Genomic DNA, 14,820 nt, shown 5'->3' with positions numbered 1-14,820 from the left:
TCATGTATTTATTCAACGCATATTTATTATGCACTTAATATGGGACCAGCATTCTTCTAGGTGCTTTGAGTCTACCAGTGAATACAATAGACAAAAATCCCTGCCTTCACAGAGCTTATATTCTAGTGGTCACGGTCGGGGGTGAAGAGATAGACAATAAATAATAAGCATAATAAATAAGCAAATTACATAGTTTTAAAATAATACATACCATAAAAAGGAGGTCAGGGTGAGGGACGTTTAGAGTGTGGATAGTGGGACAGCTGAAATTTTAAATGTAGTCAGAGTAGTCCTCATTGGACAACTGACATGAGTCAAGGCTTAAAGGGGATGAGAAGAGCTGAAAGGCATTTTAAGAAAGTTTATTTCTCTTTGCATTTCCTCCGGCTTTGATTTCCAGTCTTGTAAAGGAGGGAAATGTGGGTCAGAGGTAGTGCAATAGGCTTTTCATTATAAAAAGTAGGGAAAGCTTAAAAATTTATCTGCAATTCCAAGGTATAAGAGCATGCCAGACTATAGATAAAAATCAGTTTCTTAGTTTTTTTAACGTTTCTTAATTTTTTTTTTTTTTTTTTGAGAGAGGGAGAGCGCCAGTGGGAAGGGGCAGAGAGGGGGATGGAAGAGCCAAAGCTGTGCTGACAACAGAGAGCCCAATGCAGGGCTTGAACTGGCAAACCACGAGGTAATGACCTGAGCCAAAGTCAGACCCTTAACCAAGTGAGCCACCCAGGTGCCCCTGCTCTTACGGGAGTTCTTTAAAGTCTATGAGTATATTCATCTCTAAAAGTGGGATAATATTACTTGTATTAAAATAAAATCTGGCACATTCAGCACTTAGCACAGTGACTTATTTACTCAATAAGTATCAAGTATTAATATTTTGTTAATATTTGAACTTTGTTTTTTAAAAATAGCTTTTCAAACTATGGTTCCACCAAATGAAGCTTTCTTTCTGAGGAGAAATTCTCTGGTATCAGGAATTTTCCATAATGGTACATTATTTTTCTATATGGTAGAAGGAAGCAAATGTATGATTTGGAGTACTTTGGATATATTTATTATTAGGCAATACCTGACCAAGACGAGGTACAACCATTACCAATACCTTAGGCTGAATACACAAGAAAAACTCTTGTTTTCAAGGATTCTGTCCTTATTTGGAGTTTTATAGAAATGTTTTAATTTCTCATTTTAGTAAATAGACTGCAGTGATTACTACCCATTTAGTTCTGTGGGAAGAGATATAAATATCCTAAATGCGATAAAGAATGTCCAGGTCTAAGTGATTTTAATAGTAGAACATTTCTAGTAGACTATTAGAAAGCTAGCCCATTATGCTTTAATGTACACTTCTTTATTGTGTTAGTTTCTTTGCTAGAATTCGACTTTCATCATCCTTTCCATCCTTTCCAGGGTGGCATAGGTGGGGCAACCATGAAATTAATTAGCCAAACTGGAACAGTCTTGAGTATGAACAGAGGCAGTATTAATAATTGTGTTGGGACAACAGGTGAAGTAGGACCATCCAGGGCAGGCAGGACATACAGTCCTAGGGCCACAGGGCAGCTTCGATCACCAATACGTAGAGGTTCTAGCCTGTAGCTTCGGGATGAGCAGTTTTAAAAAAAGTATGAGATAATTATTACCTCAGGGATAATTTGAGTAGACAAAACAAAATTACCTTACTTGGAGGCAGGCCAGGAGAGCAGAGTTCTTACCCTTGTTTTTTATTTTCATTTTAATAAGGGCTATAGAGTTTCTCACGAATGCCAGTGGTTACAAAGTTGATTAAAACCTCATTCTAATTCAGACTTCTTAAGACACCTTTTTTTTTTTTTTTTAGTTTACTTCAAGTTTTTTGCTCCATTCCTTGTATTTCTATACATCTCAGTAAAAAAAGGTCTTTATTTGCCTTGGCAAGCTCTCGGCCACTCATTCACGAAAAGTACAGGCCACTTTGTTTTCAAATAGGCTGGTAGGTGCTGTGGTCAACTAGCTGCCTTCGGTCTGTTTCGGCCTTACGGTGGCCGTATGAGCCAGCATTCCCAAAGCGTTTGCCATGGTCCTCAGCAGCCTCTATGTTAAAAGAATAGTGACTTTTGGTAGGGAATTGGGGCAAAATAGGAACAATTTTGGTGGGCCTGCCTTTTCTATCTCCTTGTGCTTTGCCTGACCAGCAAGATTCTGGGCACATCCTCAACATTACATTCCTCCATCCAGCATGGACAATCACCGAGAGAAGGAAGAGGTGGGCAAAGGGAGAAATAGAAGCAGCAGAGGTAAAAACACAATCATGGGATTTGCAGAATGTTGACAAATATTCAGTATCTATTTAGCTTCCAAAAATGATGCCGCTTCTCTGATTCTCAGATAAAAAAGTATGTGTGCATTACTTCTGTGATCTCAAATGAGTATGATCCCCAGTATTGTGATAGTCACTACTTTTGAAGGGGGAAAAACAAAACCAGTTTTAATAGTGCTTCCAAGAATCCTGGGTCATTGAACTGTTAAGACGGCTACACCCTTTATAAAGGGAGAGGATGGGTCAAAGGCAGGCTAGCAGGAGGTGTAGTGAGGTAAGAGACATGTAAAAAAGTGTGCGGAATTATTTGCTGAATTCTTCAAGTTCTGACTTCATTCTTGGGACTACTTTCTGTTATATAGGTAGCGATTCCAGAAATGATGTCCCATTATAGTATTTTTAGAGGTGCTCTTGGGCACAATAGCTCTAGATAGTGGAGATTAGGTGGATATTCAGGGTCTTTCAGGCTGGTTTACTTCACTGGCTTGTTATATGAGAACCTTGCATCATCCATTTTGCCTCTAATCACGTTTTCCATTTCTGGTGTGTGCTTCGCACATAACCCCAGTTTTATATCATAACACTTGCTGTATCAGCACCCGTTCTCTTTCCAGTGCTCAGTTTTAAACAGCCTCATTATGAAAAATATAGTACTTAAAAACATGGCACAAATGTGTATTACTTCAGCACAAGATAAAGAGATTATTGAGAAGTGCACTGCCTGCTGAACTAACTTTATCCTAAGGGGCATTTCACTATTTTAATTGATTTTTTTCTGTCCATTTTTTTTAAAAGAGTCCTTGGAGAAGGTAAATGGTGGATTACTTCACGAAACAAAGGAACACTTAACTTATTTGTTATGACTACCAGTGTCTCCATACTTTCATAAAGTTAAACATTTGCTCATCATTTCAAAATAGCTCATGATGATGAAATAAAATGAAGAGGTACAGTTAGTTCTAACTCTAGCTAGGATCTACTTGATTTTAACATTTCATGTGTGAAGTGCCTGGTGGCTCAGTTGGTTGAGCGTCCAGACTCTTGATTTCGGCTCAGGTCATGATCTCACATCGTGAGATCGAGTCTTGCACAGGGCTCAGTGCTGACAGCGGAGCCTGCTCAGGATTCTCTCTCCCTCTCTTTCTGCCCCTCCCCTGCTCTCTCCTTCTCTCTCAAAATAAATAAATGAACTTCTAAAAACCATTATGTGTTATTTGGGGTAATTAACGTAAGTTTTACTTATCAGTGGCAATTCTTTGACAAGAATAGGGGTCATAATTTGTTGTATCAAATATAATTACTATTAAAATATGTCCTTATTTTAGCTTCTGAAAGCTTTAATTTAGCTAAAATCACAAGATGCTATCAAAGGTTTTCAGATGGAGTCTCCTACTGCTCTAAGTTACAAAAGTTTAGATGACTAAATAGTCATAAATCTCAAAGGCTCAAAGGCTTATAATACCCTCAAGCCCTATTGCCAAGTCCCAGGGCTGTTGTGGGCTCTGGGTTGCAATGTTCATACAAGTTCAGATACAGTTGAATTCAAACACCATCACCCCCCTTAGAAATTTGGCTAATGTAAAAAAAAAATCATAGTGTGACATGATATTTTTGTATCTCATAGTTTTAGTTTATCAACAGTGCTGTATTCCACTGTCCCACTTACACTGCAAGTGATGGTGGGTGCAAATTAGGTTTACGGACGCTTTCAACTGAAATCAGCTTACATTAATTTTCTTCTATTTAGAAGGCAGACCTTGGGTTTTTGCCCCCTAAACATAGAGAAAGTAGAATGCGTGCAAGTGCAAGGTCTTTCTGTGCCTCTCAAAGTCACACAGCTCTAGGTTTGAGAAAAAGTCCTCCCCAGGGAGCAGACCACAGGACTCTCAAGTGAGTGGACTCAGGGCCCTTTCGGTAGGTGCTCCGTGGCTGATTCTCCTCTTTCTTTCTGGCCCAAGGGGTACAAATGAATCCAGGCCCTGGGATTCTTTTATATCAGTTTTAGCTCTTCCCTACAAAATATTTTCTTTCCTTCTAGACTTCAAAACTTTCTCCTCAAATATATCTAAGGGAGGAACATTCCAAAGGGAGGACAACTTTCTGAAGCTCTATGGGGTTCATTTTTCTCAAAAAAAAAAAAAAAAAAGGACTCATCTTTTTTTTCTTCATTGTCATCCCTGGGGAAAAAGAAGGAAAAAGAAAAATTAAGAAACGTTTGTTCTCTTTTTATAATCAATATGAGATGTTTAAGTATGAAAACAAAGCAATCCCATGTTCGCTCTCCCACTTTCCTATTTAACTTCGTCAAACACGATGAAAACGAGAGTAAACAAAACAGGAGAAGAAGCTGATTCAGTTGAACCTGCCAGGCTGGATGCCAGGCCTCCTGTAACATTTTTTTATATTTCAGTTAGTGGGAAGTGTCTTATTTTGAGAAGCTAAATTGACCCAGATTATCATTTGAACAAGTTCCTCTTCTATCATAGCATTCAATTTAGCGAGTTTTAAATCTAGCTAGTATCTACTTGATTTTTAAAGCTCATTGGCTATTTGGCCAAACTGAGCATAGGCTTTGCTCATCTACAGCAGTTTTTTGACAAGAGCGGAGCTTGCAACTGATTTTATCACACGTTGCGATTAAAACATTTTCTCAGTTTAACTTTTGCCCCTACTTCCCACATTAAAGAAAAATAGCAAAGCTTACGTATTTTTTCTGTTTATGTAATCCCCAGGCACTTCAGCTAATGCTTACTTTTCACAATATCTAACATGTTGGAGTCAAAGTCGTTTACAATCGGGAGAGCAATACTCTCATTTAAAAAACGAATTGTTGCCTTATTGTTTGTCTTCAATAGCGATGTTATACATTTGGAAGAAATAAATATTCTCTTTGTCAATAAGAGATCCACTTCATTTATTCCTATTTAGTTGTCTTCTTTTTGTCAGGATTTAGACTAATGAGAAAACCTCAGAAAGATTCTTTACTGTCTAAACACCGAGCACGCAAATGCTTCTCAATAGAAATAACACAAGAAATGCGTTCAAAGACAATACGTAGCTTGAGAAATTCTTGTGTGCTGACAGCTCTCCAGCAGTGTTGTCACAGCAGGAAGACATCAGTTGAAGAAACAGATAGTGACCTCAAAAAAAGTCTGGTCAGCAGTGTGGACAGGGTTTCACAAGATTATAAATCACCCCAGGGTCGCTCTGTTCCCACCATAAAGAGAGCATGGTCGTTTTATTGTAATCTAATAAGAGATGGGAGCAAAGGACAGCTCCAGTGTGTGTTTGCAAAAAAAATTTCTTGATTACAGTTTCAAAACTATACAGTTTCCCTGCTATTGAAGTGCAGATTATAGGGGTTAAGGCCATGTTAGGATTGGATTACCTTTTATAGCTGTATGTTATCCTCTGGTTCATGAATCAGAAAGTACTTAAATTAAAGTGAACATTTGGGAGTAATCCCAGTATGTAGCTTGGTGGTAGAAAATTAATCATGATTTGGTGATAGATTATTAAGCCTTTTATTTGAAGGGGGTCTTTCAAAGAATCAGAAAAGTCACTCTCTGGTGGATATATATATATATATATATATATATATATATATATATTAATATGGGGAAAAAAAAACCCGTGTATATAACAAATTGTGTTAGAATTGGTTCCGGGGGGGAGAATGGTTTAATGAAAGAAAACATGCATTTATATAAAAATGTCTATAAGAGATAAAAACATCAATCCTGGAATAAATTACTAGAAGATTTTCTAGTTCTTGCATTATTATATTTTTTACAATATTAACTTGTATTTGTCAGTTGCTCTGTTTATTTTTATATATGCTATTTAACTAAACTAAGTAGGTACTAAACATTTTAAATATCCTGTTTTGACACAAACAAAGCTAGCAATTCCATCTTTAAAATATTTAGGACTCTAATTACATTAAGGGTTACTGAGGAAATGCTGATCAAAATTTTGAAACTCTGGCTTTGATGAACATGATACATGCCTCTTCATTTGCCCTAGCAGCACTTCATGTGGTGGTGAAAAGGTTTTAACTTTATTCAGTCATTGTATCATTTGTACTTAAGCTTCTTCTTCAGCACTGTTTGATCTATATACATTTCTGGGACCATAATCAGGCGTCCTACCATTTAAATGGATTTTATTCCCTAACTTATCGCCTTTGCTTTGTCAGTTTGTTCCTCTGGAACCATGCTGACATCTAGAGATAAGTCCTATCAGTCTTAGGCTATTGACTGAATTTTGATTGTGAAGAAGCCATCACTTAGGGTAGAGAAAAACAGAGTGAGGTGTTATTGCTAAGGATATATTTTATGTTATGGTTCCAAAACCCAAAGGTAAATAAGATGGAGTTTGCAGCTCTTCATTTTTTATTAGGCATATGATAGACTTTGCAGGCTGTTTCCGTGGTCTGTTTCTTTTTCCCTTTAGGAGTCACAGACCCTGTGGTTTTGCTCTCATTTACTTTCTTGAGCAAAGATGAATGTGAAAGGGAATACTGACTCTCGAAGGATATTAGACTGGTCCGTTGAACATAGTGGGTCTTTAATTCATCTCAGTTTATTTTCCAGTTGTCAATTTCCCTTTGTTTCTTCCTCATTTATATATGCTTAAGTAGGTGAGTAGGCAGATTTCAGCTGTGTCTCTTTGCCTTCGTTTTTCCAGTGCTGCTGAAAATGCTACTACATGAACTGGAAACTGGAAATGATCAATATCCAGGCAGGTTCCATTCCTCTTTCATACAGAAAACACTACGTTTGTGACTTTCCCAGTCTCTGTTGGCCTAAATAACAAAAGTTCTGAATGTCATTGCAAATTCAAGCTGAAAATGACCAGGACAATAATAACCAAGTTCTTCATTCTAACTTATTCTAAATTTACTCTGTCTTCCACTGACTGCCTTAGGAATTTTGGAATATAGAAATATATAGAAATATAGAATACCTAATTAAGATATAATTTATCTTGATTTCTCAGACCTCTTCTGAATCTGTGAGTGTTGTAAATGAGCCTTATTGTTTCTTTTCTGCATTTATGTACTGAAAATGTAAATAAATATATCCACTTAAAATATATGGTGATTTTAGGTGAGCAAGCCGTTTTGATTCCCTCTAAGTTTAGAAGTCATAGCTATCATTTAGAGCAGAGATCCTCCATTATTTCTGCCCCCTCCCTGGGTAAAGCTTACAATTTAATTCTCAACAACTGCCATCTAACACTGAAATTTCTCACACAACGAAGACTAGCATATAGCCATCTGTTTTACATATGTATTTTTTCTTGGTAATCTTTATTACTAGACGCTCTCAAATAGAAAGTACATAAGTGCAGATGCCAACATGTATTTCTGTTAGTGGCACTGAATAGACTGGTTAAGGTAGGAAAACAAATGTACTTACTTTGATTTATCACTTGTGACATTAGCATGTACCATACTGCTCTCCGGGAAACAAAATGGTTGCACCTGAGGACAGTGATATAAACACTACTTTGATTATTTGAAACAAACCATTAGGCTTTGATGAAAGAACTATTACCATGGTGGATCCTGTACAGGGAGAGAGTGCTTGGATATAATGGATGAGCAGTCTGCAATTACTTGTTTAGAATTTAAAGAAGTCAAAGCTTAGTTTTTAGGAGGAAATAGATATGGCAAGTGAACTGAATTCTATATGAATTTATACGGTGGAGTTTTTACAGCTAGTACATACTTAGTTGCAGCAGCTCTCTTATCTGTAAAATCAAATTATTTGAGATTAGATAAACTTATGCCAATTTAATTGTTTTTAAGTTAGGCCGAAAATTCTTCTATTACATCTTTCAAAAAGAATTTCCTAAATGGAATTTCATTAATTTGCATGTAAAGACTGAAAAATATTTTCTTTCACTTATGCTTTAAGTTTTGTTTATTTATTTTGAGGGTGGGGGGGGCAGAGAGAGAGAGAGAGAGAGAGAGAGAGAGAGAGAGAGAGAGAGGAAAGAGAAAGACAGAGAGAGAATGCAAAGCAGGCCTCACACTGCCAGAGTAGAGCCAGACGCAAGGCTTGAACTCACAAACCATGAGATCACGATGTGAGCTGAATCCAACAGCTGGTGGCTTCACCAACTGAGCCACCCAGGTAACCCTCTTTTGCTTATACTTTGAAAGTATATGTACACAAACACAAAACCAAGGGTACTTGTGAATTAAATACCTATTTGTCCTATATGATGTATAGATGGAAGTTTTATTGATTAAAACACGTATGTAAAATATAACCTCAACCACCCAACTACTAAAATTCCAGCCCCCCGCCATCCCATAAAGGAATTTTATTTAAAGGGCATAAGTGAAGTTGAACTATTTAAGCTCCTGAGGAGATTAACTCTTTTAACCTTGTTACGTTAGTATATTAGTATGGATTGAATGTCAGATTAGATCATTGCGTTCGGTCCTGTACACAACAACCTAGTCTTCAGGGAACTGGACTTAAGTAAGTTTATATGGGAAGTGGATATGGAGGGCAAGAGTGGCATTGGGGTGGTGGGTACAAGCATCTCAGCAATAGCTTTAGAGAGTGGGGAGTAAGGGACCCCAGAGATCCTAAAAGACTGCAGGCCCTAGGTACTGGGGAGTGCAGGTTAGGGGTGAGGGAGAGTGGGCTACTCAGGGACAAGCCCCTGCAAGAGAGGGGCTGTCGGACTAAGAGAGAAGGGCATAACCGTAGGAGGACCACATCATGAAGAAAACCCCAGGCTTCTTTACAGCGTATCTCTGTGAACATGAAGAGGATTTCAATAGTGCATCTTTTTAAAATAATTTGCTTTGTGGATGCATATTATGCTTTTGCCAGTGTTTTGTGGTTGAATACATGGTTTGAGGCTATAAACTATGGCTTACAGTTTAAAAAGTGGAAAAGTTTAAAAAGAGGTTTAAAAGCATTGTTGTTACTAGTCTGCATTCCACTGAGAGGTAGATGGCACAGGTACAATTAGCTTCATTTATCAAGGAGGAAACGTAGGTTTCATAGAAGTTAAAGAACTTGCTTAAGGTCAAGGACAGTTAGCTTCAGAGAGAGAAGCAGAACCCAGATCTTATCTCTTGGTCCGTGCCTTTCCGTTACTCTGTGATGCAGCTTTCCACTTTTGAAAGATTGTGGTTTCCCAATTCACAGGCTTCAAGCCTTCATCAGAGTAGTTCAGCAGAGAAAACAATGCAAACACATTTCCCCCTTGTTTTCAGTGTATCTCTGTCTTCTCTATGTATACATTTTGTTTGCAGACGAGAGGAAAGATGGCTTTGGCTTCGTGACGGTAAAGATAACCAACTCCTGTGGCAGTTCCTGACACGACCCCTGAATTTACGTATCTATATTGCAGAACCTCTTCTTTACTTAGTTAATCAAAAGCTTTCAGAAGGATTATAAATTTACAAATAAACTTGGGTGGCTGTTAAATAATTTCACGAGGTTAATGGCACCGTTCTTTGTCACTGCCCCACTACACAATGCAGTTGCTCAAAAATTCAGTTTTGAGTTTCCAAGAAAAAAAAAAAAAGAGCAGACACAGTTGCCTTGATGAAGGATTTGCTATTTAATCCTTAGATTAAAATTCCCTTGGAATCAGGGAAGTTGGAAACCCTAATCAGCTATATATTTATGACTTTTACCCTATTCTGTTCCCACTAGTTCAACTGGCATGCACAGCCTGAAGTTTTATTATCAGTGACATAAATTAAATTGTAAATGTTGAAAGGGCAGTGTCCCACTGAAGGTGAATCCAGTGTTTTTATAAACTGAATAAGGATCGTTCTATCAATGACCTTATTCTTCTGTAGTACGGTGACAACCCTTTGATGTAGTCATCACTCCTTGCTCTCAGCTCCAGTCCCTGGGCCTGCTGGCACTTCTTCTATTATGGAATCATTTCCTGGTTGAATGAATGTTTTCTCAAGTTTGGAACTTAGTGCACAAGGATGCCTTACCAATTAAGTTGCACATTGATTTTGTTTTTAGCCAGCTTGGCATTAAAGGTTGTATTCTCCAAATTAATGAAGGCCGTGCTGTAATTAGTTTTTGGTTCCTGCAGCCAATGTGTTATAACAGAAGACGATCTAGTTTAGGGGCTGTAAGCCAGTAGGTTCCAGATCCAGTCTTGCCTCCATCCCTCGAACCATGATTATAACCTCCTTCGCTACTGGCAGGTTGGAAGTATTCAAGCTGTGTTTAGGGGCAGAAAAATGGATTGATGCTCTGGCGTTTGTAATCTAAGACTGCACTGGCCAACTTTTTTTTCTACTCTGTTACTTTATTTTCAGCGAAAAATCATTTTAAATTTAGATTATAAAAGTGAGTTTAACATACTAGAACCCATTATCATGGTGATAATAATTCCATTCTCCTGGATGTTTTTAATCACTGCCCTAGTGGAATTTGAATGCCCTATGGGAACTGTCTACAGATTTAACTGGAAAGCATTTGGAAGACTGAGGCTCAGGGCTTCCGATGTTTCCCTCCTCCAACCTATTTTTAATGAGAATCCAAGTAATCAGCCTCAGTTTTCAGCAGGCATTCTGTGAGTGTCTTCTTGTCAGGTACTTTGTAGATGCTGGCAATTAAATGGTAAATAAAGTACCAGTTCGTGTCCTCAAGGATCTACCACGGAACATAGGTAATAAACATGTAGGAAAAATAAAGCGTATCAACTGCACTTTTGTATGTGTGGGTACACAGATACGATAGGCACAATTGCATATAATAAGCCACATTTATTTTTTAACAGACTTGTTGAGGTATAATTAGTATAAAATGACACATATTTAATGGATACAATTTAGTATGAAGTTTCACTTAGGCACCGTGAATATATTCTAGAGATATTGTATACAACATAGTGACTGTAATTAATAATACTACATTGTGCACTTAAAAGTTGTTGAGAGAACAGATCTCATGTTTAGTGTTCTGACCACATTTTATTTTAGTTCATGCACACTCAGCTACAGGTTATTATGGCCCCAAAGGAAAGGTGGCAAAAGAAATCTCAGTGAGATGCCATGGACAAGTGTGGGAATGGGAGGAAAGCAGAGGATACACGTTCCTAGATAAAGTGATACTGGAACAAGTCTTAAAAGGGAACCAAAGGGAGGGGACAGCCTCTGGGCAGTCAGGACAGCATGAGCTCATGCTTGCAGATAAGAAGCAGTTTGTGTAGCTTGCAAACATTTTGAGGTAGAGGAGGAGAAAATCTTGTTAAATGGGGGAAAGTTCCAGATTAAAGAGTCTTTTATTTTTTTCTAGACTGATTTAATTTAGAATCATAAAAAAAGAAAGAAAGAAAGAAAGAAAGAGAAAGAAAGAGAAAGAAAGAAAAGCTGAAACTATTATTTCTCTTAAAAAACAATATGCTACACACGATAAAAAGGTCAGGAAAGGAAAAGATGAAGCTGACAAATGTGTTTTCTGTTGATATGTAAATACTATATGCAACAGTATTTTGTTGCTATAAAAACGTTGTGTGTGTGTGTTTTTAATATGAAGCGGTCCAAATGACATTTCAAGACATGTTTTAGCTTCTAGTTTTTAAGATGCAGAATTTGGAACCTAGATTGATATGCCAAAGGCAGTGGACGCAGAGTGTTAATTCTTTACATCGCTTTAGTTTTACATGTGCATAGATACAGCTGTGTGTGCTATTGCCAGATGCCAGACGAGGGGCTTCAGGAAGCTTTTCCGTATATCAGCTGTTTCCCAGAGGTAAAGTATTATAGTGCATGATAATATTTTTGAAATATGAAGGCAAGTTGTCTTTATTTTTAGGTGTCAATCAGGAACATATTGTATAAATATGTGTCCACACAAAAACTTGTACATGAGTGTTCATGGTAGTGTTATTCATAATAGCCTAAACAAGGAAACGACACAGATGTCCATCAACTGGTGAACAGATAAATAAAATGTGGCATATCCATACAATACGATATTATTCGAAATTAATAGGAAATGAAGTGGATACGTGCTACAATATCGATGAACCTTGAAAACATTATGCTAAGTGAAAGAAGTCAGTCACAAAAGGCCTCATGCTATATGATTCCATGTATGAAATTGACCAGAATAGGCAAAATTAGAGACCTAAAGTAGATTAGTGGTTGCCTGGGGCTGCAGGGAAGGATGGAGAGTGACTGCTAATGGGTAAGGGGTTTCTTTGGTGGGGGGATTAACATACAATTAGATTGTGGTTATAGCGGCACAGCTCTGTAAATATACTAAAATCATTGAATTGCACAGTTTAAATGGACGATGTATTGTATGTGCATTATTTCTCCATAAATCTGTGAAAAAAAATCCATAAGCTAACATATAGGAGTTTGGATGCAGAGGTGAGTTAAATAATGCAAAATTATCAACTCTTTGTCTCATCTTTTTAATGTCCTTAAGTAAAATATGGAGGCTAAATTCGTGAATAAAAGAACAAACTAAATGTGAAGAACCAAATTAAAGATACATTTAGGGGCATCCTTTCATTGTTTCATTTTAAATATTTTTTAACCTCTAATCCATCAATTTGGATAAGACATGAAAATTAATAAATTAATAGCTCTCTTACCTCCCAAGCCAATCAGTGATGCGTTTCCCATTTTCTTCCTCCTGTGAGAGTCTCCTTAATTTAAAGACTTGATTATTTGAAACATTCTTTGAATTTAATAGCATGTTTTCCTTCATTTATTAAAATAAAGTTTAAGCAACGGTATTAAAAATCTCATGTTTACAAATGTAGAAAAGACTGATAACTTCAGCCTTAAATTGCTCAAGGAAATGAATGTTTTTGGGCAGAACTTCTACTTTATTGACTTCATGATAGGAAAAAAACACAGGCATTTTAGGGCAAATTCCCCCATCGTGTAAACTCCGCCCTGGGAGTAAGTAAGAAATTATATTAACTCTTTTGATGAAGTAGTAATTGAAATAATACCCTGGTGACTTAGAAAGAGTTATCTTCTAAAGTTGGTAAAAGAAACCAAATGGGGAATTGTAGTTTCGCTGAAAATAGGAACTCTGGCTGCCGACCTAGGAAAGACTAAATAAAAATTAAGTCTGCCATGGCTTAGCTTGCCCAATTTTTTCTTTTCCTCTCTGCTTCTCACTCTTCTTCATTCCCCCATCACCCCCTAACTCCTTCACCCCTCACTCACTCATGCTAAGAGCTTCACTTCTCATTACCTAGCATATTTGTGCTGTTTACATAACATTCAGCTATGGATTATTTGTTCAGAGTATCAGGAAAAGTTCCTCTCCTCTTTCCCTAATTTCAGTACATCCACTTGTGGGAAACGGGTGTATCATTTTATTTCTTCATTTTCTGAGTAATTATTGGATCTTAGATATATACCTTTCTGAGTCCCACATGACTTATCTTCATAATAATAACAGGAATAATAACATACAAGTTCATGGTCATTTTGCAGATAAAGTTTAATGATTTAATATAGAGAGCTTAAATCTTGGCTCATGGTAGACAGTTAATGACAACACTTTACTGAAAGAACCTCCGTATTTATGACACCATTCTGTTTAATAACAGTGTCACCAAAGAAATATGTTACAGTCTCAAACCGACTTTTAGAAACTTACGTTCCTTATTTTTTTTTTAATTTAAAATAACGTAACTTTATTACTTCTTTTATTACATGGCATGTGGCAACAGGTTGAAGGAATTTTGAGCTATTCCATGTGGAAGGAGATCAGTGCTATCTCTGATATTCTATGAAATGATGGAATGTACACAGTTTGGGTCATAATTCCCGATAAATAACCCACCTTCTATTTCGAGTGCGGAAAATGCATTTCAATAATTGTGCACCATTTTTTTGCAAAGAGCATAAGCCTCCAGATGAATAACCTTTTAAACTATTGTCATTGAGCCTCCATTTGTTGGCCTATGGGAAGCGTTTTCGTATGATTTGCACAGTGATGATTTTACAGCCAGGTTGGCATAGCAAGCTTTTCGGTGTTTTTTTCAAGTTTATGGTGACTTGACTTGAATGCGTTTTAAAACAGTTAAGATAAAATATGTGTCGTCTGCAGTCACTCTCTTTCTTTCTTTCTTTTTTTCTTTTTTTCAAGTTTATTTTTTATTTATTTTGAGAGAGAGACAGAGAGAGCGAATCCCAAGCAGGCTGCTTGCCATCAGTGCAGAGCTGGGTGTGCAGGGCTCCCTCCCATGAACCATGATATCATGACCTGGGCTGAAATCAAGAGTCCAATGCTTAACCTACTGAGCCACCCAGGCGCCCTACAGCTGCATTCTTATAGCTCTAAGTTTAATGCCACCTTTGGCTGTTTGTGTGATGTATGTTAAATGGTTTTCTCAACTCTTCCCTACTTTAGATACAGGCTTAACATCCAAAAGTATTTCATTACATTATGATTTTGATTATAATACCAGAAAAAAAAGAAAATGTATTTCTCAGTGCATGTGAAAAAGTTTAAGTAAGTTAATCACCTCTTTATGAG

At 37.1% G+C, this 14,820-nt stretch overlaps 1 protein-coding gene across 2 annotated transcripts in view; it reads left to right on the top strand.

Moving 5' to 3' along the window:
* Nucleotides 1–14,820, top strand: part of DACH1 (dachshund family transcription factor 1) — a 432,209-nt gene that overhangs the window by 28,789 nt on the left and 388,600 nt on the right. The window lies entirely within an intron of this gene.

Source organism: Felis catus, chromosome A1 (assembly GCF_018350175.1).
Source record: "Felis catus isolate Fca126 chromosome A1, F.catus_Fca126_mat1.0, whole genome shotgun sequence".
Classification (NCBI taxonomy): domain Eukaryota; kingdom Metazoa; phylum Chordata; class Mammalia; order Carnivora; family Felidae; genus Felis; species Felis catus.
This window is presented reverse-complemented; position numbering and strand designations above follow the sequence as displayed.